Source organism: Balaenoptera borealis (genome assembly GCF_965194805.1).
Source record: "Balaenoptera borealis genome assembly, chromosome: 3".
In the NCBI taxonomy this organism is placed as follows: domain Eukaryota; kingdom Metazoa; phylum Chordata; class Mammalia; order Artiodactyla; family Balaenopteridae; genus Balaenoptera; species Balaenoptera borealis.
Genome location: NC_138866.1, coordinates 85829225 through 85854217, shown reverse-complemented (window position 1 = coordinate 85854217; position 24993 = coordinate 85829225). Strand labels below are relative to the sequence as shown.

At 38.0% G+C, this 24993-nt stretch overlaps 1 protein-coding gene across 4 annotated transcripts in view; it reads left to right on the top strand.

Annotated features, from left to right (window-relative positions):
• Window positions 1–24993, top strand: part of UBR1 (ubiquitin protein ligase E3 component n-recognin 1) — a 141418-nt gene that overhangs the window by 5609 nt on the left and 110816 nt on the right. The window contains exon 1 of one of the 4 annotated variants that reach the window (XM_082388702.1): window positions 1879–2004. The exons of 2 other annotated variants lie outside the window; for them this stretch is intronic. The gene's annotated coding sequence lies outside the window, so the exon portion shown is untranslated. Of the gene's footprint in view, window positions 1–1878; window positions 2005–11799; window positions 11930–24993 lie in introns of those variants that run through there. One more of the 4 variants, XM_082388703.1, reaches the window with a different exon arrangement.

The window sequence follows — 24993 nt, the reverse complement described above, 5'->3', positions numbered from 1 at the left end:
CTCTGCCTTGCAATCTAAGAAAGAATTTTAGTTGTATTGGAAATATGTATTCAATACAGTAGAAAGAGAATATGAGATATATACCCCATAGTGTAGGAAACCAGATTTCATTCATCCAGAGACTTCAAGGAGAGCTTAGAAAATTGGAGCATGAGCCTATGGTCAGAGCAAAAAAGGAAGAGAAAGGCTTAGGAGGGATGGGATGCTTTTGAATACTAAATTCTGACAGCATGCATATATGTATATTATCTCAACAGGAAAGAAGAGAGAGGGGCCTTATTTGTCACACTACTCTATATTTGATTCTGGCTAATTTTATCAGTGCCATGAGGACATAGTAGACTTATGTACAAAACAACACAAGGCTTAACAGACATATTATAGGACCGATATGTTATAGGACACACACATAAAATCTCCTTAGGCTAAATTTTGCATCAAAACTAACAAGGTGAAATTTAATTGCCATGAAAGTAAAGACTATGTCTAGGACTGGGTATTTGTGTATAGGACTAGGTCTCTTAGGTGAATGATTTGAGGGTTTTAGTTTTCTGCAAACTCACTAAGTCATAATGTGATGTGGCTGCCAAACAAACAAAAAAGCGATCTTTTAAAGTAGTTTAGTGTCCTGGATAAGGAAGGTAATAAGCAGTCCCACTCCTCTGTACAGAGACATACTGTGCATATTCTGTGTAAGAGTGATCAACATGGAAAGTGGGCTGGATACCATGTCATTAGGGATGGCTAAATTTCATTTCTAGGAATGAACAGATTTCTTTAGTTTCTACATTCCAGTTTAGCCCTGGAATAAAGAAACTAATGAGAGACATAATATTTAGCTTCATTTATTTGATAGGTTGTTGGGTGAAAGAGCAGAGAGTAATTTGTATTGGATGATTTCGGGCAGCATAGGATAAAAGTTACAGGAAGGTAGATTTTGGTTTAATTATGAGCTGTAAGAATGGAAGTTGGCTGAGAGGATGTGTTCAGACAGGCTTAGGGAGCTGATTATCAGATATGTTTTAGACAGGGTTTCCCTATGGGATAAGTGGGTGCACTAGGGTTTTTGTTGTTTGCTTGTTTTTAAACTTCATAAACCTGTCAAATAGTATTACAAGAAAATTTAGTATAACCAAAAGATTTCTTGGTGCCTAGAGGTGCTCCAATTACTAGTCCAGTACTTGCTTTGAGCAATTCTACTGCCTCCAGATTTTGTTATGCCTTTAAAACAGGGGAATTAGAAACGGAATTACAGGCCCTCCATAGATGTCCATCAGTTATCTAAGGAAGGGTAAATTGTGATTTGAACAAAAGGAACCTAGTGTACTTAAAGTAAGTTCTGTTTTCAGACTGATGTTACCAGTCATCCCAGTCCCTGGGTCAGAGTTGAAAACATATTTTTTAATCTCCATGGGGATGAGGAAAATGTTTGGAATGTTTGGGGATTTAAATGTTGTGAGAACTTGTTTTTACAGAACAGTCAATTGGGAAAGTCTTCCCTTAACTCCAGATGTTGAAAAAAGAGTTTTTTTCCCTGAACATGAAAATAAAAATTTCTTAATTTAATCATGTCTCAAATTGGAGAAAATACTAAAAGCAACCAACCAAAGAATCAAACCTACTCCAGTCACCAGTAATTCCTGAACATGTCACCCAGTAGAATACATCCTGTATAGTTTTTCTTATCTAGAAAAAAAAAAAAGACAGAAATCTTAGTTGAAAAAATTGTTTTCATACTTGTGGCAGTCATCTAGGAAAAATTTTTTGTGAAACAGCGTAATTGTACTTTATCTCCTGTAAGAATTTCGTAAACAGTTTTAGAAAGCTTAATGTTATCATTTGCTTTGTTCTCTTTAGCAAGAAGTCTGTAACTTTCAACAATGACTGAGACCTTTTGTTAAGTACTTGAGATAGGCTTGTGTGGATACAAGGATTTGGAAGGAAAGTTCCTTCCCTCAAGGAGCTGAAAATCTGGTTGAAGAGGCTCGATGTACACATTTAAAGGTAACTTATGTTATCTGACAAAGGTACAGGTACTGAATGAGTACTTTCTTTAGTAAGTGCTGCATTGGAGTTACAGGGGAGAGAAATTTTCTTAGATGGGTCAGTGAAGTGTTCATGGAGGTAGGCTTTGAGCTAAATCGACCTTAAGGAACAGCTAAGGTGGGGGGAGGTGGAAGGATAGAGAGCTAGTGGTAAGGTCAGTGGAGAGGGCATTGAAGGCATCAACACCCAGACATTCTGTCCAAATCATCCAATTATGTAAAGATAACATTTTAAAATATTAGTTCCTCAGACTGAGACATGTAATGACAGGGATATAATTTAAGAATATTTAGTGGTATTCATTTAGAGGGAAAAATTAAAAAGAAGGCAAAGCTTTGTTTTTTGTTTTGTTTCACTATTAAAGTGAAATTGAGCAAGTCTTAAGGGTAAATTTAAAAGAATAATGTATTTATATTTGGTTAAGTAGAATGAACACTGAACTCTGGGAGTCAGAATACCTAAGTTCTATTCCTGACCCTGATAGTATTCAGTCTTGAACAAGCCAGTTTACTTTTTCCTTGTCACTCAGTTTTAAATGAAGGACTTGAACCAGAATAGATCCCTTAGGTTTTTGGTGATTCTCAAGTTTCTCATGTTCTTGAAAATATTCTTGAAAACTAGAACAGAAACTAGTTCTGTGCCTTCCATAATTAGGAAGGACAGAAAAAGGTTTTTGTTTGGTGTATAGGACTGAATATACAGGATTTTTTTTTTTTTCTTTAGTGCTATTTGAAGAAAACAACTTTAGGTACATCATAGAACATTAAATCTGCTAGTTATAGTTGTTGCCAGGTATGCAGAGAACACAAGTTGTTGGTTTGTGAGTATCCTAGAAAAGTTGGAGTTAGAATATTGGAAGGTTTAGTTCATTTTTTTAGAAAAGATTTTAGTAAAATATTTAAAATTTTACAGTTAAAAAATTACTCCCAAAATATGGAATCACTGTAAGGATATTATTCATATTGGGTAAACAGACATACAAATTCCATGAAAGTATGCTAAAATCCCACTACCCACTACTGTTAACATTTTGGTATATATTCCTCCTAACTTTTTCCCCATGTTAATATATATAACATATAACCAAAATGAGACTTTATACGTACTGCTTTGTAACCTACTTTAATGTACTGTGTATCTTTAATGCCTTTCCATTAGATGGAAATAAACATCTTCAGTTATCAGCTCTTTTTTTCTAACTTTTTATTTTGAACTCATTTTAGACTTTTAGAAAACTTAGAAAAATAGCACAAACAGTTCTCTTATATCCCTCACTCCTGCATCCCCTAATGCTAACATCTCACATAAATGTAGAACAATTATTAGGGACCGGAAATTAATATTGCTACTAACTAAACGACAGACCTTATTCAAATTTTACCAGTTTTCCTACTAATGTCCTTCTTCTGTTCCAGGATCCTATTGAGGATCCCACCTTACATCCCACCTGTTTGTCTCTTCCAGTATGTAACAGTGTCTCACTTTCTCCATAGTCTCCTTCCAGTTTGTAACAGTGTCTTGGTCTTTCCTTGTTTTTCATGACCTTGACATACTCAGGAATATTGAGCAGTTATTTTGTGCCGTGTTCCTTAATTTGGGTTTGATGTTTTCTTAAGTTTGAAATGAGGGCATACATTTTTGGCAAGAATAACACAAAAATGGTACCATATCCTTCTCAGTGCATCATATTAAGGGATTCTTGATATCAATATTTCTTATTACTGGTGGTATTTATCTTAATCATTTGGTTAAGTTGGTATCTGCAAGGTTTCTCTACTTTATACTTACTATCTTTTTCCCTTTGTAGTTAATAAGTATTTTCAAGGGAGATACTTTGAGACTATTTGGCATCATTTTATTCTATTTTTAAAAAAATTTAAATTGACTTTTATTGGAGTATAGTTGCTTAACAATGTTGTGTATTTGGCATCATTTTAAATGGGTGTATATCCTATAGTTTTTTTAGAGTGGCTCCCCCCGCCCTCCGCTGCTTGATTGCAGAGGTATTGACACTTGTCAATCAAGGTCAAACAGAATTACATTGTTTAAAGTAAAAAGTGAAAATTCTTAGACCTTCTCCGCAATTCCTTTTCTCCATGTAACCACTGTAAAGAGTTTGATGTTTCTAGACACTTACTCTATGTTTAGGAAACATCTATACATATCTCTATACATTTATGACATGTGTATATGTTGAATTAGGAAACTCAAATTTGTAGAAATGCATAAAGTAAATATAAGTTAGGTTTTCATTTTTTTTTTTACAAAAATGAAATTTTATTATTTTAAACTTGCTTTTTTCAGTCTACAGTGCTTTATGGTATTCTGACTGCATAGAATGGTATAGATGTATCTTTATTGATAGACATTTAGGTGGACTTTGTTTTTTCACAGTTACAAGTAACATAGTAGACACAGTGGAATATATATATATATTTTCACAGTAGGGCAGGTGTGGCTAAATGATAGATTCCATTATTTCTTTAAACTATTCCCCTATTGATGGACATTCAGTTTTTTTTTCCTGTTATGAATAACTTTGTACATGAAATGTGTAGATTGCAAAAGCTTTAAAATGATTTCTAATAGATAATATATATAGTAAAAATTGAAATAGTAAAAATGGGTATGTAGTGAAAAATAAATACAGGGGTCTTTCCACTGTTAACAATGTATTTTGAATCCTTTCAGAGGTTTTCTACTCAAATGTAAGCATATACAGATATATCTCCTCTTCATTCTCTTCCCTTCTTCCATTATAAATGGTAGCATACAGTACTTACTGTGTTCTGTACCTTTTGTTTTTTTTTTTTTTTTAGTATTAGTTGTTTTTTTTGTTTTTTTATACTGCAGGTTCTTTTTTTTCTTTTATTAATTAATTAATTAATTTATGGCTGTGTTGGGTCTTCGTTTCTGTGCAAGGGCTTTCTCTAGTTGTGGCAAGCGGGGGCCACTCTTCATCGCAGTGCACAGGCCTCTCACTATCACGGCCTCTCTTGTTGCAGAGCACAGGCTCCAGACGCGCAGGCTCAGTAAATGTGGCTCATGGGCCCAGCTGCTCCATGGCATGTGGGATCTTCCTGGACCAGGGCTCGAACCTGTGTCCCCTGCATTGGCAGGCAGATTCTCAACCACTGCGCCACCAGGGAAGCCTGCAGGTTCTTATTAGTCATCAATTTTATGCACATCAGTGTATACATATAAATCCCAATCGCCCAATTCAGCACACCAGCATCCCCACCCCAGCGTGGTTTTCCCCCCTTGGTATCCATACGTTTGTCCTCTACATCTGTGTCTCAACTTCTGCCCTGCAAACCGGTTCATCTGTACCATTTTTCTAGGTTCCACATACATGTGTTAATATACGATATTTGTTTTTCTCTTTATGACTTACTTCACTCTGTATGAGAGTCTCTAGATCCATCCACGTCTCAACAAATGACTGAATTTCATTTCTTTTTATGGCTGAGTAATATTCCACTGTATATATGTGCCACATCTTCTTTATCCATTCGTCTGTTGATGGGCATTTAGGTTGATTCCATGACCTGGCTATTGTAAATAGTGCTGCAATGAACATTGGGGTGCATGTGTCTTTTTGAATTATGGTTTTCTCAGGGTATATGCCCAGTAGTGGGATTGCTGGGTCGTATGGTAGTTCTATTTTTAGTTTTTTAAGGAACCTCCATACTGTTCTCCATAGTGGCTGTATCAATTTACATTCCCACCAACAGCGCAAGAGGGTCCCCTTTTCTCTACACCCTCTCCAGCATTTGTTGTTTGTAGATTTTCTGATGATGCCCATTTTAACTGGTGTGAGGTGATACCTCCTTGTAGTTTTGATTTGCATTTCTCTAATAATTAGTGATGTTGAGCAGCTTTTCATGTGCTTCTTGGCCATCTGTGTGTCTTCTTTGGAGAAATGTCTATTTAGATCTTCTGCCCATTTTTGGATTGGGTTGATTGTTTCTTTAATATTGAGCTGCATGAGCTGTTTATATATTTTGGAGATTAATCCTTTGTCCATTGATTCGTTTGCAAATATTTTCTCCCATTCTGAGGGTTGTCTTTTCGTCTTGTTTATGGTTTCCTTTGCTGTGCAAAAGCTTTGACGTTTCATTAGGTCCCATTTGTTTATTTTTGTTTTTATTTCCATTACTCTAGGAGATGGATCAAAAAAGATCTTGCTGTGATTTATGTCAAAGAATGTCCTTCCTGTGTTTTCCTCTAAGAGTTTTATAGTGTCCGGTCTTACATTTAGGTCTCTAATCCATTTTGAGTTTATTTTTGTGTATGGTGTTAGGGAATGTTCTAATTTCATTCTTTTACATGTAGCTGTCCAGTTTTCCCAGCACCACTTATTGAAGAGACTGTCTTTTCTCCATTGTATATCTTTGCCTCCTTTGTCATAGATTAGTTGACCATAGGTGCAGGGGTTTATCTCTGGGGTTTCAATCTTGTTCCTTTGATCTATGTTTCTGTTTTTGTGCCAGTACCATATTGTCTTGATTACTGTAGCTTTGTAGTATAGTCTGAAGTCAGGGAGTCTGATTCCTCCAGCTCCGTTTTTTTCCCTCAAGAATGCTTTGGCTATACGGGGTCTTTTGTGTCTCCATACAAATTTTAGGATGATTTGTTCTAGTTCCGTAAAAAATGCCTTTGGTAATTTGATAGGGATTGCATTGAATCTGTAGATTGCTTTGGGTAGTATAGTCATTTTCACAAAATTGATTCTTCCAATCCAAGAACATGGTATATCTCTCCATCTGTTGGTATCATCTTTAATTTCTTTCATCAGTGTCTTATAGTTTTCTGCATAAAGGTCTTTTGTCTCCCTAGGTAGGTTTATTCCTAGGTATTTTATTCTTTTTGTTGCAATGGTAAATGGGAGTATTTTCTTAATTTCTCTTTCAGATTTTTCATCATTAGTGTATAGGAATGCAAGAGATTTCTGTGCATTAATTTTGTATCCTGCAACTTTACCAAATTCATTGATTAGCTCTAGTAGTTTTCTGGTGGCATTTTTAGGAGTCTCTATGTATAGTATCATGTCATCTGCAAACAGTGACAGTTTTACTTCTTCTTTTCCAATTTGTATTCCTTTTATTTCTTTTTTCTTCTCTGATTGCTGTGCCTAGGACTTCCAAAACTATGTTGAATAATAGTGGTGAGAGTGGACATCCTTGTCTTGTTCCTGGTCGTAGAGGAAATGCTTTCAGATTTTCACCATTGAGAGTGATGTTTGCTGTGGGTTTGTCGTATATGGCCTTTATTATGTTGAGGTAGGTTCCCTCTATGCCCACTTTCTGGAGAGTTTTTATCATAAATGGATGTTGAATTTTGTCAAAAGCTTTTTCTGCATCTATTGAGATGATTGTATGGTTTTTATTCTTCAGTTTGTTAATATGGTGTATCACATTGATTGATTTGCATATATTGAAGAATCCTTGCATCCCTGGGATAAATCGCACTTGATTGTGGTGTATGATCCTTTTAATGTGTTGCTGGATTCTGTTTGCTAGTATTTTGTTGAGGATTTTTGCATCTATATTCATCAGTGATATTGGTCTGTAATTTTCGTTTTTTGTAGTATCTTTGTCTGGGTTTGGTATCAGGGTGATGGTGGTCTCGTAGAATGACTTTGGGAGTGTTCCTTCCTCTGCAATTTTTTGGAAGAGTTTGAGAAGGATGGGTGTTAGCTCTTCTGTAAATGTTTGGTAGAATTCACCTGTGAAGCCATCTGGTCCTGGACTTTTGTTTGTTGGAAGATTTTTAATCACAGTTTCAATTTCATTACTTGTGATTGGTCTGTTCATATTTTCTGTTTCTTCCTGGTTCAGTCTTGGAAGGTTATACCTTTCTAAGAATTTGTCCATTTCTTCCAGGTTGTCCATTTTATTGGCATAGAGTTGCTTTTAGCAGTCTCTTAGGATGCTTTGTATTTCTGCGGTGTCTGTTGTTACTTCTCCTTTTTCATTTCTAATTTTATTGATTTGAGTCCTCTCCCTCTTTTTCTTGATGAGTCTGGCTAATGGTTTATCAATTTTGTTTTTCTTCTCAAAGAACCAGCTTTGAGTTTTATTGATCCTTGCTGTCGTTTCCTTCATTTCTTTTTCATTTCTTTCTGATCTGATCTTTATGTTTTCTTTCCTTCTGCTAACTTTGGGGTTTTCTTGTTCTTCTTTCTCTAATTGCTTTATGTGTAAGGTTAGGTTGTCTATTTGAGATGTTTCTTGTTTCTTGAGGTAGGATTGTATTGCTGTAAACTTCCCTCTTAGAACTGCTTTTGCCGCATCCCATAGGTTTTGGGTCATCGTGTTTTCATTGTCATTATTTTCTAGGTATTTTTTGATTTCCTTTTTGATTTCTTCAGTGATCTCTTGGTTATTTAGCAGTGTTGTTTAGCCTCCATGTGTTTGTATATTTTACAGATTTTTTTTCCTGTAATTGATACCTAGTCTCATGGCATTGTAGTCAGAAAAGATACTTAATACAATTTTAATTTTCTTAAATTTACTGAGGCTTGATTTGTGGCTGAAGATATGATCTATCCTGAAGAATGTTCCATGAGCCCTTGAGAAGAAAGTGTATTCTGCTGTTTTTGGATGGAATGTCCTATAAATATCAATTAAGTCTATCTTGTTTAATGTATCATTTAAAGCTTGTATTTCCTTATTTATTTTCATTTTGGATGATCTGTCCATTGGTGAAAGTGGGGTGTTAAAGTCCCCTACTATGATTGTGTTACGCTTGATTTCCCCTTTTATGGCTGTTAGCATTTGCCTTATGTATGCAGGTGCTCCTATGTTGGGTGCATGAATATTTACAATTGTTATTTCTTCTTCTTGGATTGATCCCTTGATCATTGTGTGGTGTCCTTCTTTGTCTCTTGTAATAGTTTTTATATTAAAGTCTATTTTGTCTGATATGAGAATTGCTACTCCAGCTTTCTTTTGATTTCCATTTGCATGGAATATCTTTTCCCATCCCCTCACTTTCAGTCTGTATGTGTCCCTAGGTCTGAAGTGGGTCTCTTGTAGACAGCATATAGATGGGTCTTGTTTTTGTATCCATTCAGCTAGTCTGTGTCTTTTGGTTGGAGCATTTAATCCATTTACATTTAAGGTAGTTATCAATATGTATGTTCCTATTACCATTTTCTTAATTGCTTTGTGTTTGTTATTGTAGGTCTTTTTCTTCTCTTGTGTTTCCTGCCTAAAGAAGTTCCTTTAGCATTTGTTGTAGAGCTGGTTTGGTGGTGCTGAATTCTCTTAGCTTTTGCTTGTCTGTAACGGTTTTAACTTCTCCATTGAATCTGAATGAGATCCTTGCTGGGCAGAGTAATCTTGGTTGTAAGTTTTTCCCTTTCATCACTTTAAATATGTCCTGTCACTCCCTTCTGGCTTGCAGACTTTCTGCTGAAAGGTCAGCTGTTAACCTTATGGGGATTCCCTTGTATGTTATTTGTTGTTTTTCCCTTGCTGCTTTTAATATTTTTTCTTTGTTTTTAATTTTTGATAGTTTGATTAATATGAGTCTTGGCATGTTTCTCCTTGGATTTATCCTGTATGGTACACTCTGTGCTTTCTGGACTTGATTAACTATTTCCTTTCCCATATTAGGGAAGTTTTCAACTAAAATCTCTTCAAATATTTTCTCAGTCCCTTACTTTTTCTCTTCTTCTTCTGGAACCCCTGTACTTTGAATGTTGGTGCATTTAATGTTGTCCCAGAGGTCTCTGAGACTGTCCTCAATTCTTTTCATTCTTTTTTCTTTATTCTTCTCTACAGTAGTTATTTCCACTATTTTATCTTCCAGTTCACTAATCCGTTCTTCTGCCTCAGTTATTCTGCTTTTGATTCCTTCTAGAGAAATTTTAATTTCACTTATTGTGTTGTTCATCATTGTTTGTTTGCTCTTTAGTTCTTCTAGGTCCTTGTTAAACGTTTCTTGTATTTTCTCCATTCTACTTCAAGGTTTTGGATCATCTTTACTATCATTACTCTGAATTCTTTTTCAGGTAGACTGCCTATTTCTTCTTCGTTTGTTTGGTCTGGTGGGTTTTTACCTTGCTCCTTAGTCTGCTATGTATTTCTCTGTTTTCTCATTTTGCTTAACTTACTGTGTTTGGGGTCTCTTTTTCCCAGGCTGCAGGTTCATAGTTCCCACTGTTTTTGGTGTCTTCTCCCAGTGGCTAAGGTTGGTTCAGTGGGTTGTGTAGGCTTCCTGGTGGAGGGGACTGATGCCTGTGTTCTGGTGGATGAGGCTGGATCTTGTCTTTCTGGTGGGCAGGACTATGTCCGGTGGTGTGTTTTGGGGTGTCTGTTACCTTATTATGATTTTAGGCAACCTCTCTGCTAATGGGTTGGGTGTGTTCCTGTCTTGCTAGTGTTTGGCATAGGGTGTCCGGCACTGTAGCTTGCTGGTCGTTGCATGGAGCTGGGTCTTAGCATTGAGATGGAGATCTCTGGGAGAGCTTTTGTCGTTTGACATTACGTGGAGCCGGGAGGTCTCTTGTGGACCAATGTCCTGAACTCGGCTCTCCCACCTCAGAGGCTCAGGCCTGACACCCAGCTAGAGCACCAAGACCATGTCAGCCACATCGCTCAGAAGAAAAGGGAGTAAAAAGAAAGACAGAAAAAAATAAGATAAAACAAAATAAAGTTATTAAAATAAAAAATAATTATTAAAAATTAAAAAATTAAAAAGTAATAAAAGAAAAGGAAGAAGAAAGAAAGAAAGAAGAGAGCGACCAAACCAAAAAACAAATCAACCAATGGTAACAAATGCTGAAAACTATACTAAAACAAAAACAAAAACGGAGAGACAGAACCCTAGGACAAATGATAAAAGCAAAGACAGACAAAAATCACACAAAGAAGCATACACATACACACTCACAAAAAGAGAAAAAGGAAAAAATATATATATCTATACATATTTTAAAAAAAAGGAGGAAGAGAGCAACCAAATCAATAAACAAATCTACCAATGATAATAAACTCTAAATACTAAACTAAGATAAACATAAAACCAGAAACAAATTAGATGCAGAAAGCAGACCTCAAGTCTACAGTTGCTCCCAAAGTCCCCCGCTTCAATTTTGGGATGATTCGTTGTATATTCAGGTATTCCACAGATGCAGGGTACATCAGATTGATTGTGAGGATTTAATCCGCTGCTCCTGAGGCTGCTGGGAGAGATTTCCCTTTCTCTTCTTTGTTCGCACAGCTCCTGGGGTTCAGCTTTGGATTTGGCCCCGCCTCTGCATGTAGGTCGCCTGAGGGCGTCTGTTCCCACCGAGACAGGACGGGGTTAAAGTAGCAGCTGATTAGGGGGCTCTGGCTCACTCAGGCTGGGGGAAGGGAGGGGTACGGAATGTGGGGCGAGCCTGCAGCGGCAGAGGGCAGCCTGACCTTGCAACAGCCTGAGGTGTGCCATGTGTTCTCCTGGGGAAGTTGTCCCTGGATCATGGTACCCTGGCAGTGGCGGGTTGCACAGGCTCCCGGGAGGGGAGGTGTGGATAGTGACCTGTGCTTGCATACAGGCTTCCCGGTGGCTGCAGCAGCAGCCTTAGCGTTTCCTGCCTGTCTCTGGTGTCTGCGCTGATAGCCGTGGCTTGTGCCTGTCTCTAGAGCTCATTTAGGCAGTGCTCTGAATCCCCTCTCCTCACTCACCCCGAAACAATGGCCTCTTGCCTCTTACCCAGTTCCAGACTTTTTCCCGGACTCCCTCCCGAATAGCTGTGGCGCACCAGCCCCCTTCAGGCTGCATTTGTGCAGCCAACCGCAGTCCTCTCCCTGGGATCTGACCTCCGAAGCCTGAGCCTCAGCTCCCAGCCCTCACCCGTCCCGGTGGGTGAGCAGACAAGCCCCTCTGACTGGTAAGTTCTGGTTGGCACCGATCCTCTGTGCGGGAATCTCTCCACTTCACCATCTGCACCCCTGTTGCTGTGCTCTCCTCCGTGGCTCTGAAGCTTCCCCCCTGCCACCCCCCATCTCCACCAGTGAAGCGGCTTCCTAGTGTGTCGCAACTTTTCCTCCTTCACAGCTCCCTCCCAGAGGTACAGGTCCTGACCCTATTCTTTTGTCTCTGTTTTTTCTTTTTTCTTTTGCCCTACCCAGGTACGCAGGGAGTTTCTTGCCTTTTGGGAAGTCTGAGGTCTTCTGCCAGCGTTCAGTAGGTGTTCTGTAGGAGTTGTTCCACATGTAGATGTATATCTGATGTATTTGTGGGGAGGAAGGTGATCTCCACGTCTTACTCCTCTGCCATCTTGAAGGTCTCCCCGCCTTGTAAATTCTTATTTCTAATTATATGTCAGGTTATAAAACTCCTTAGACAAGTTTTATTAGTTTATCATAACTGAATAGAATTCTCATTCCTTTTCTTTGCCCTGAAAATTGTTTTTTAACACTTCAAGGGGACACCCGTTAATTTACTTTAAGATATAGTGAACAAGTATATGTTCACCGTGTTGAAACTCTTTATGATTTTATAAACGTTATCTAGCCTTTGTTTTTACAGACTGAAGAGTCCTAATTTTCCATCCCTATTATTTTTTCTAGGATTCCTTCATTCTTTTGGTAATTTTTTGCCTAGACAACACTACCCAGTGGCCTGAATAATCAGTCTCACATCTTGGCAGAAGGGTGTTCCTGTGCCAAAAGGGCCAGGACCTTAGCTACCATAGATAGCTGTGGGTTGGTGCCCTATGCTCAATTGGCAAGTTGGGTTAGTGTATGATAAATATACTTCTTAGTTTCCTCCTATTTCTGTGTAATTTCATAGAAGGGGTAGCTAAATTTAGGAAGTAGGGGCATGTTCATTTTAATATAGATCCATTCTAAAATTCATCTTTCAGTATTTGGTTGTATGAAAAATTTGAAAAATGCACAGTGTGTAGCAGTATTGGGTAACAGTTACTCATGTTCATTTTGAGTAACAGAAGGTTTTAATTTTGATTAAAATAAAAAATTTTATCCATTTTTTTTCATGGTTGGTGCTTTTTCTGCCCTGTCCAAGAACTCTTTGCCCACCCATAGGATGTCAAAGAGTTTTCTCCTATGTTTTTGTCAAGAAATTTTACAGTTTTATTTTATTTTTTAATAAAATTTGTTTATTTTATTTATTTATTTTTGGCTGCATTGGGTCTTCGTTTCTGCACGCCTGCTTTCTCTAGTTGTGGCAAGTGGGGGCTACTCTTCGTTGCAGTGCACGGGCTTCTCATTGTGGTGGCTTCTCTTGTTGCAGAGCACAGGCTCTAGGTTTGTTGGCTTCAGTAGTTGTGGCTTGTGGGCTCTAGAGCACAGGCTCAGTAGTTGTGGCACATGGGCTTAGTTGCTCCGTGGCATGTGGGATCTTCCTGGACCAGGGATCGAACCTGTGTCCCCTGCATTGGCAGGTGGATTCTTAACCACCGCGCCACCAGAGAAGTCCCAACAGTTTTATTTTTTAATATTTAAATCTTTTATCCATTTCTAATTAATTTTTTTTTTAATTTTTTTAATTTTATTTTTTTATTTTTGCCTGTGTTGGGTCTTCGTTTCTGTGCGAGAGCTTTCTCTAGTTGCGGCAAGTGGGGGCCACTCTTCATCGCGGTGCGTGGGCCTTTCACTATCGCGGCCTCTCTTGTTGCCGAGCACAGGCTCCAGATGCGCAGGCTCAGTAATTGTGGCTCACGGGCCTAGTTGCTCCACGGCATGTGGGATCTTCCCAGACCAGGGCTCGAACCCGTGTCCCCTGCATTGGCAGGCAGATTCTCAACCACTGCACCACCAGGGAAGCCCTTGAATTAATTTTTGTGTGTGGTGTGAAGTACGGGTTGATGTTCTTTGTTTTCCATAAGGATATCTAATTACTCCTGCACCAGTTTTTGAAAATGCTGTCTTTTTTGAATTATGTTGGTTCCTTTTAAAAAATCAATTGTCTTTATATGTGTGGATTCATTTTTAAACTCCCTCTTAGTTCCATTGATAAATATATTTATCTCAGTGCTAATTCCACACTGTCTCAATTCGTATATCTTTTATAGTAAGTCCCGAAATCATGTAGTGTTAAGTCCCTTCTAAGTCCTTTACATTTCCATATTCTTTTTTTTTTTTTTCTTAGCTGTGCTGCACAGCTTGTGGGATTTTAGTTCCCCAACCAGGGATTGAACCTGGGCCATGGCAATGAAAGGGCCGAGTCGTAACCACTGGAATGCCAGGGAATTCCCTCCATATTCATTTTGGAATCAGCTTGTCATTTCTACAAGAAAGCTTTCTGGGATTGTGTAGAATCTGTAGATCAGTTTAGGAAGTATAGACATCTCAGTATTGAATCTTTTAAGCAGTGAACATGTTGTAGCTCTTCATTTTTTTAGGTGTTTTAGAAATTTCTCTCAATAATGTTTAGTAGTTTTCAGTGTAGGGGTTTTTCACAATCTGTATTAAATTAACTCCCAAGTACTTTATGGTTTTTGATGCTACTGTAAATGCTATTTTTAAAAATTTCATTTTCTAATTTTTTGTTGCTAGTGTATAGAAATACAATTGATTTTTATATGTTGATCTTATATCTAATGAGCTTGCTCAGTTCACTTACAAGTTTTATGTGTGTTTTTTAATTGATTCCTTAGAGTTTTTTTATGAAGAGTAATCATATTGTTTGTGAATAGAGACAGCTTTACTTTTTCCTTTGCAATCATCATGCCTTTTATTTATTTTTCTTGTTTTATTTCACTAGCTATGACCTCTAGTACAATACTGAATAGAAGAGAACAGATATCCTTGCCTCATCCCTGATCTTTGGGGGGAATGTATTATTGCAAATATTTTCTCTCAACCTGTTTCTCCTTTTCATTTTCAAACTATGTTCTTTTTTATTCACTGTGAAAATTTACATAAAGTAAATAACTGTTTATTGTACAGTTCTATGAGTTTTGACAGTTGCCAACAGTTGTGTAACCATCACCATAATAGATACTACAGAACAGTTCCATTGCCCTCAAAAATTACATTGCTGCTACTTTGTAGTCAGCCCCTCGCAACCACTTTGCTATCCTCTATCCTAGTAGTTTTGCCTTTTCTGGAATGTTATATAAATGGAATTATATAGCATATAGCCTTTAAAAAAATTTTTTTTAATTTATAATATAACTTAAATGTGTACAAATTTAAAACTAGTATGAATGCCTTATACTTACAGTTTTAATGTAAGTATAAAACAAACATGAAATTCTAATAAAACCAGAAAGCCAACATATTTCAAATGGACAGTATTAATTTAATTGGAAGGATATTAACTGCAATTCAATCGCCAATGTTGGTTTGATACTAGAGAGTTCTGTTTCTCCTACCTCTCTTTTAGGCCTGCTGTTACTGAGTGGCATTAAAAATGTTGAGCTGGCTGGGTGGTTTGTGGTAGTCACTTCACATTTAAGGCCAAATTGCCAACGAGTAATCCATGAAAGTCTTTTAACAGGGCATTTCTTGATACTTAGAAAGCTCTCTTGTTTGATTGAAGATAAGGGTGGTGTTACTGAAATCTGCATATAGTGTCCATTAAACCCACTTATAGGGACTTCCCTGGTGGTCCAGTGGTTAAGACTCTGCACTCCCACTGCAGGGGGCATGGGTTCGACCCCTGGTCGGGGAACTAAGATCCCACATGCCTTGCAGCACAGCCAAGAAAGGAATAACACCAACCCACTTATAATGGGAATCAGGAATTTGGCACAGAGGTGGGCTTTGCTCAGTTCACAGATATGCTGACAACATGAACATGGTCCCAACTGCTAAGAGGCAGTAGTACATAGCCTCTTGAGTTTGACTTCTTTTGATGTTGCATGCATTGATAATTCAGTCCTTTTATTGTTGAGCAGTATTCTATGGTTTGGATGTACAAACAGTTTGTTTATAATTCACCAGTTGAAGGACAACTGAATCATTTCTAGTTTTGAGCGATTATGAATAAAATGCTCTAACTTCATGTACAAGTGTTTTGTGAACATAAGTTCTTGGGTAGATAACTAGGAGTTTGATTGCTGGGTCATATAGTAAGTATATATTTAACTTTGTAAGAAACTTTTAAACTCTTTCGTAAAGTGGACGTATAACATTTTGAGTTCCTACCGGCACTTTCCTTTTCCAGTTTTCTGCATCCTTGTTGATACTTGGTATTGCCAAATTTTTATTTAGGTTATATAGGGGTATCTCACTGTCATTTAAAAAATTTTTTTATTGGAGTATAGTTGCTTTACAATGTTGTGTTAGTTTCTACTGTACAGCAAAGTGAATCAGCTATACGTATACATATACACCCTCTTTTTTGGATTTCCTTCCCATTTAGGTTACCACAGAGCACTGAATAGAGTTCCCTATGCTCTACAGTAGGTTCTCATTAATTATCTATTTTATACATAGTATCAATAGTGTATATATGTCAATCCCAATCTCCCAATTCATCCTACCTACTCCCACAACCCCTTGGTATCCATACGTTTGTTCTCTACGTCTGTGTCTCTATTCTGCTTTGTAAATGAGATTGTCTATACCAATTTTTTCAAATTACATATATATACATTAATATACGATACTTGTTTTTCTCTTTCTGACTTACTTCATTGTGTATGACAGTCTCTAGGTCCATCCACATCTGTACAATGACCCAATTTTGTTCCTTTTTATGGCTGAGTAGTATTCCATTGTATATGTGTACCACATCTTCTTTATCCCTTCCTCTGTTGATGGACATTTATGTTGTTTCCACGTCCTGGCTATTGTAAATAGTGCTGCAGTGAACATTGGGGTGCATGTGTCTTTTCGAATTATGGTTTTCTCTGGATATATGCCCAGGAGTAGGATTGCTGGGTCATATGGTAGTTCTATTTTTAGTTTTTTAAGGAACCTCCATACTGTTCTCCATAGAGGCTGTATCAGTTTACATTCCCACCAAAAGTGCAAGAGGGTTCCGTTTTTTCCACACCCTCTCCAGCGTTTATTGTTTGTAGATTTTCTGATGATGGCCATTCTGACTGGTGTGAGGTGATATCTCATTGTAGTTTTGATTTGCCTTTTTCTAATAATTAGTGATGTTGAGCATCGTTTCATGTGCCTCTTGGCTGTCTCCATATCTTCTTTGGTGAAATGTCTATTTAGGGCTTCTGCCCATTTTTTTGATTGGTTTGTTTGTTTCTTTTTGATATTGAGCTATATGATCTGTTTGTATATTTTGGAGATTAATCTTTTGTCCGTTACTTCGTTTTTTTAATTTTAAAAAAATTTAATGTAATTATTGATGTGGTTGACCTTAGAGCTACCATTTTATTATTATTTTATCATTTAAATTTTATTTTATTTATTTTTTAATACAGCAAGTTCCTATTAGTTATCTGTTTTATACATATTAGTATATATATGTCAATCCCAATCTCCCAATTCATCCCACCACCACCTCCCCGCTACTTTCCCCCCTTGGTGTCCATACGTTTCTTCTCTACATCTGTGTCTGTATTTGTGCCCTGCGAACCGGTTCATCTGTACTATTTTTCTAGGTTTCACATATATACATTAATATATGGTATTTGTTTTTCTCTTTCTGACTTACTTCACTCTGTATGACAGTCTCTAGATCCATCCACATCTCTACAAATGACCCAATTTCATTCCTTTTTATGGCTGAGTAATATTCCATTGTATATATGTACCACATCTTCTTTATCCATTCGTCTGTCGATGGGCATTTAGGTTGCTTCCATAACCTGGCTATTGTAAATAGTGCTGCAATGAACATTCGGGTGCATGTGTCTTTTTGAATTATGGTTTTCTCTGGGTGTATGCCCAGTAGTGGGATTACTGGGTCATATGGTAATTCTATTTTTAGTTTTTTAAGGAACCTCCATACTGTTCTCCATAGTGGCTTTATCAATTTACATTCCCACCAACAGTGCAAGAGGGTTCCCTTTTCTCCACACCCTCTCCAGCATTTGTTGTTTGTAGATTTTCTGATGATGCCCATTCTAAGTGGTGTGAGGTGATACCTCATTGTAGGTTTCATTTGCATTTCTCTAATAATTAGTGATGTTGAGCAGCTTTTCATGTGCTTCTTGGCCATCTGTCTTTCTTCTTTGGAGAAATGTCTATTTAGGTCTTCTGCCCATTTTTTGATTGGGTTGTTTGTTTTTTCAATATTGAGCTGCATGAGCTGTTTATATATTTTGGAGATTAATCCTTTGTCAGTTGCATTGTTTGCAAATATTTTCTCCCATTCTGCGGGTTGTCTTTTCATCTTGTTTGTAGTTTCCTTTGCTTTGCAAAAGCTTTGAAGTTTGATTAGGTCCCATTTGTTTATTTTTGTTTTTATTTCCATTACTCTAGGAGATGGATCAAAAAAGATCTTGCTGTGATTTATGTCAAAGAATGTTCTTCCTGTATTTTCCTCTAAGAGTTTTATAGTGTCCGGTCTTACATTTAGGTCTCTAATCCATTTTGAGTTTATTTTTGTGTATGGTGTTAGGGAGTGTTCTAATTTCATCTTTTACGTGTAGCTGTCCAGTTTTCCCAGCACCACTTATTGAAGAGACTGTTTTTTCTCCATTGTATATCCTTGCCTCCTTTGTCATAGATTAGTTGACCGTGGATGTGTGGGTTTATCTCTGGGCTTTCTATCCTGTTCCATTGATCTATATTTCTGTTTTTGTGCCAGTACCATATTGTCTTGATTACTGTAGCTTTGTAGTATAGTGTGAAGTCAGGGAGTCTGCTTCCTCCAGCTCCTTTTTTTCCCCTCACGACTGCTTTGGCTATTCGGGTTCTTTTGTGTCTCCATAGAAATTTTAAGGTTTTTTGTCCTAGTTCTGTAAAAGATGCCACTGGTAATTTGATAGGGATTGCATTGAATCTGTAGATTGCTTTGGGTAGTACAGTCATCTTCACAGTATTGATTCTTCCAGTCCAAGAACATGGTATATCTCTCCATCTATTGGTATCATCTTTAATTTCTTTCATCAGTGTCTTATAGTTTTCTGCATACAGGTCTTTTGTCTCCTTAGGTAGGTTTATTCCTAGGTATTTTATTCTTTTTGTTGCTATGGTGAATGGGATTATTTCCTTAATTTCTCTTTCTGATCTTTCGTTGTTAGTGTATAGCAATGCAGGAGATTTCTGTGCATTAGTTTTGTATCCTGCAATTTTACCAAATTCATTGATTAGCTCTTGTAGTTTTCTGGTGGCATCTTTAAGATTCTCTATGTATAGTATCATGTCATCTGCAAACAGTGACAGTTTTACTTCTTCTTTTCCAGTTTGTATTCCTTTTATTTCTTTTTCTTCTCTGATTGCTGTGGCTAGGACTTCTAAAACTATGTTGAATAATAGTGGTGAGAGTGGACATCCTTGTCTTGTTCCTGATCTTAGAGGAAGTGCTTTCAGTTTTTCACCATTGAGAATGATGTTTGCTGTGGGTTTGTCGTATATGGCCTTTATTATGTTGAGGTAGGTTCCCTCTATGCCCACTTTCTGGAGAGTTTTTATCATAAATGGGTGTTGAATTTTGTCAAAAGCTTTTTCTGCATCTATTGAGATGATCATATGGTTTTTATTCTTCAATTTGTTAATATGGTGTATCACATTGATTGATTTGCGTATATTGAAGAATCCTTGTATCCCTGGGATATATCCCACTTGATCGTGGTGTATGATCCTTTTAATGTGTTGCTGGATTCTGTTTGCTAGTATTTTGTTGAGGATTTTTGCATCTATATTCATCAGTGATACTGGTCTGTAATTTTCTTTTTTTGTAGTATCTTTGTCTGGTTTTGGTATCAGGGTGATGGTGGCCTCATAGAATGAGTTTGGGAGTGTTCCTTCCTCTGCAATATTTTTGAAGAGTTTGAGAAGGATGGGTGTTAGCTCTTCTGTAAATGTTTGGTAGAATTCACCTGTGAAGCCATCTGGTCCTGGACTTTTGTGTGTTGGAAGATTTTTAATTACAGTTTCAATTTCATTGCTTGTGATTGGTCTGTTCATATTTTCTATTTCTTCCTGGTTCAGTCTTGGAAGGTTATACCTTTCTAAGAGTTTGTCCATTTCTTCCAGGTTGTCCGTTTTATTGGCATAGAGTTGCTTGTAGTAGTCTCTTAGGATGCTTTGTATTTCTGCGGCGTCTGTTGTAACTTCTTCATTTTCATTTCTAATTTTATTGATTTGAGTCCTCTCCCTCTTTTTCTTGATGAGTCTGGCTAAAGGTTTATCAATTTTGTTTATGTTCTCAAAGAACCAGCTTTCAGTTTTATTGATCTTTGCTATTGTTTTCTTTGTTTCTATTTCATTTATTTCTGCTCTGATCTTTATGATTTCTTTCCTTTTGCTAACTTTGTGTTTTGTTTGTTCTACTTTCTATAGTTCCTTTAGGTGTAAGGTTAGATTGTTTATTTGAGATTTTTCTTGTTTCTTGACGTAGGCTTGTGTTGCTATAAACTTCCCTCTTAGAACTGCTTTTGCTGCATCCCATAGGTTTTGGATCGTTGTTTTTGTTGTAATTTGTCTGTAGGTATTTTTTGATTTCCTCTTTGATTTCTTCAGTGATCTTTCGGTTCTTTAGTAGCATATTGTTTAACCTCCATGTGTTTGTGTTTTTTACGTGTTTTTTTCTCCGTAATTGATTTTTAATCTCATAGCATCGTGGTTGGAAAAGATGCTTGATACGATTTCAATTTTCTTAAATTTACCGAGGGTTGATTTGTGACCCAAGATGTGATCTGTCCTGGAGTATGTTCCATGTGCACTTCAGAAGAAAGTGTATTTTGCTGCTTTCAGATGGATTGTCCTATAGATATCAGTTAAGTCTATCTGGTTTATTGTGTCATATAAGGCTTGTGATTCCTTATTAATTTTCTTTCTGGATGAGCTATCCGTTGTTGTAAGTGTAGTGTTGAAGTCCCTCACTATTGTGTTACTGTCGATTTCCACTTTTTTGGCTGTCAGCATTTGCCTTATGTATTGAAGTGCTTGTGTGTTGGGTGTGTACATATTTACAGTTGTTATATCTTCTTGGATTGATCCCTTTATCATTATGTAGTGCCCTTTGTCGCTTGTAACAGTCTTTATTTTAAAGTCTATTTTGTCTTACATGAGTATTGCTACTCCAGCTTTCTTTTGATTTCCATTTGCATGGAATATCTTTTTCCATCCCCTCACTTTCAGTGTGTATGTGTCCCTAGGTCTGAAGTGGGTGTCTTGTAGGCAACATATATACGGGTCTTGTTTTTATGTCCATTCAGCCACTCTGTGTCTTTTGGTTGGAGCATTTAATCCATTTACCTGTAAAGTAATTATCAATATGTATGTTCCTGTTACCATTTTCTTAATTGTTTTGGGTTTGTTTTTGTAGGTCTTTTTCTTCTTTTGTGTTTCCTACCTAGAGAAGTTCTTTTAGCATTTGTTGTAAAGTTGGTCTGGTGGTGCTGAATTCTCTTAGCTTTTGCTTGTCTGTAAAGCTTTTGATTTCTCTGTCAGTTCTGAGAGAGAGCCTTGCTGGCTAGAGTAATCTTGGTTGTAGGTTTTCCCCTTTCATCACTTTAAATATATCCTGCCACTCTTTTCTGGCCTGTAGAGCTTCTGCTGAAAGATCAGCTGATAACCTTGCATGGATTCCCTTGTATGTTATTTGTTGTTTTTCACTTGCTGCTTTTAATATTGGTTTTTTGTATTTAATTTTTGATAGTTTGATTAATATGTGTCTCAGCATGTTTCTCCTTGGGTTTATTCTTCCTGGACTCCCTGCGCTTCCTGGACTTGATTGACTATTTCCTTTCCCATGTTAGGGAAGTTTTCGATGATAATCTCTTCAAATTTTTTTCAGACCCTTTCTCTTTCTATTCTTCCTCTGGGACCACTATAATTTGAATGTTGGTGCATTTAATGTTGTCCCAGTGGTCTCTGAGACTGTCTTCAAATCTTTTCATTCTTTTTTCTTTATTCTGCTCCTCGGCTGTTATTTCTATCATTCTATCTTCCAGGTCACTTATCCGTTCTTCTGCCTCAGTTATTCTGCTATTGATTCCTTCTATTTTGTTTTTAATTTCCGTTATTGTGTTGTTCATCACTGTTTGTTTTTTCTTATAGGTCCCTGTTCTTGTATTTTCTCCATTCTATTTCCAAGATTTTGGGTCATCTTTACTATCATTACTCTGAATTCTTTTCATGTAGACTGCCTATTTCCTCTTCATTTATTTGGTCTGGTGGGTTTTTACCTTGCTCCTTCATCTGCTGCATATTTCTGTGTCTTCTACTGTGTCTAACTTACTGTGTTTGAGGTCTCCTTTCCGCAGGTTGCAGGGTCATAGTTCCTCTTGCTTCTGGTGTCTGCCCCCAGTGGGTGAGTTTGGTCCAGTGACTTATGTAGACTTCCTGGTGGGAAGGACTGGTGCCTGCCTTTTGGTGGGTGGAGCTGGATCTTTTCCCTCTGATGGACAGGGCTGCGTCAGGTGGTGTGTTTTGGGGTGTCTGTGGCCTTAGTACGACTTTAGGCAGCCTGTCTGCTGATGGTTGAGTTTGTGTTCCTGTCTTGTTTGTTGTTTGCCCTGGGGTGTCCAGCAGTGGAGCCTGCAGGCAGTTGGGTGGAGTCAGGTCTTGGAGTTGAGATGGATACTCCCGGGAGAGCTCTGGGGCCAGGAATTCTCTGGCATTCCAGTTTCCTCGACTCGGCACTCCCACCTCAGAGGCTCAGGCCTGACCCCCCGCCTGGAAACTAAGACCCCGCATGCCACACAGCTCAGCAAAAATGGGGGAAAAAAAGAAAAGAAAAAAGAAAGAAATAAAAGGGTAGGATGAAAACAAACAGACATACAAAACTCGGGACAAATAGCAAAGACAAAAACAAGCAAGCAGCAACAGCAACAATTAAAAAGAAAGAAACAAACAAAGGAATGGGCAAACAAAACCCCAGACAAATGGTAAAAGCAGAACCAAACAGAAACACAAATAATCACACACACGTAGAAAATAAGAAACAAAAACATAAAACAGAGAAAATAAAAAAGAACAGCCAGACCAACAAAAGAATCCCAAAACAAAATTAAACAATTAAAAGCAAAGCTAACCAAAAAAAAACAACAACAAAAAAACAAAAGCAGAATGCAAACTGAAGGAAAAAGCAAAGAATACAAAACAAACACGTAAAAACAATAAAAAAAGTTAAATAGGACAAAGGAAAAAAAAAGCAAGGTAAAAACACAGGACAACGAAAAAGTAATGTAGAAATAGAAATATAAAAAAATATATTATAAATTTAAAAAACTAAATAAAAACAAATAATAAAAAATACAGGACAAAACAAAACATTAAAAAAATAGTAATAATTATATTTTCCTGGGGTCTCAGCTGTCAGTGTCCTTGCCCTTACCTTGAGTCACAGCCAACCTCCGCATCCCCAGGCTGTCCTCCAAAACCTCTAGGTAGGTTTCTGGTCTCTCTCTGGGCACTGTGGGGCAGCTAGGACTCTGACATGGCCCAACTCTTGGGTGTACTAGTCCCCAAAGTCCATAGCTGCTAGCACTAGACTGGTTTCTGTTTTGGGAACACTCGTTGTCCATTCAGATATTTCATAGATGCAGGGTTTACCAAGCTGATCGTGGGGATTTAATCTGCAGTTTGTGTAGCTGCACAGAAAGATTTTTGTTCCTCTTCCTTAGTTGCCCCGCCCCTGGGGCTCAGCTGTGGTTTTAGCCCCACCTTTGCGTGTGGGCCACCCACTGGAGTCTGCTTCCGAGGCTGCCTTGGAGCAATCAGGTCTGCCCCGGTGAGGACAGGGCATGGAGGTGGCATGACTGCCTGGGTCACGGGGGCCCTGGCAGCGACAGGTACGCAGGAAAACTGGTGGCCATGGGCATGAGAGATCTGGCCCTAGTGGGAGCCTTTCCTAGCGCCTGGTGACCGGCACGAGAAGGTCAGTTCTGGTAGCTTTTCCTAGCGCCTGTTGGGGCAGGGGGCCAGTGCATGGGGAGAGAGAGGCTGCCATGGTGGCTCCACCCCCTGCACGTCATTCAACAGTGGTGCCTTGCTTCTATGGCAGTCTGGGTTTCCTTCATAAGCATTCCCGGTTGCCGATTTCCTCCCTCCCGTCCCCTCAGGCTGTCTCCTCGCAGCCAACAGCAGTCCTCCCCCCGGGTTTGCTTTCCAATCCCCATATTCCAGCTCTCAGCCCCCGTGTGCACCGGCAGACACACGTCCCAGTCTGGGGCACACATGCTTGTGGCACTGACCGTCTGTGTAGGTCTCACTCTGTCCCGTCTGCTACAGACCAGCCATTTCATCCTCCTCTGACAGCCTCAGATGCTCCCCTTCTGTCCCAAGTGATTTTGCCATCAGTGAGGGGGCTTCCCTGGATGCGGGAACCTCTGTGCTTCAGCTCCCCCGAGGGGCACAGATCCTGTCCCACTTTTTGTCCTCTTATTTTTCCCTTCTTTCTTTCGTCCTACCCGGTTATGCAGGGATCTTTCTTGTCCTTTCTGGTGTCCGAGGTCTTCTGCTAGTGTTCAGCAGGTATTCTCTGAGAATTATTCCATCTGTAGATGTACTCTTGATGCTTTTGTGGAGAGAGATGAACGCCACGTCCTTCTACTCCTCTGCCATCTTGGTTTCTCCTCACTGTTGTTTTAATTTGCACTTCTCTAATGATTTAATGATGTTGACATGTTTTCATGTGTAAATAAGTATGGCAAAAAAGCCATCTGTAACAGTTTCTTTTGAAGAGCAGAAGGTTTTACTTTTGCTGAGGTCCAATTTATCTTTTTTTTTCTTTCATGGTTAGTGCTTTTTGTGTTCTGAAAACTGGCACTCATTCATTTTGATCTCATTAAATGCTGTGGTTCCTTTAAATAATTAAACTACTAGAGAGTAAATCCTAAGAGTTCTTATCACAAGGAAAAACACTTTTTTTTTTCTATTCATTTAATTTTATTTCTGTGTG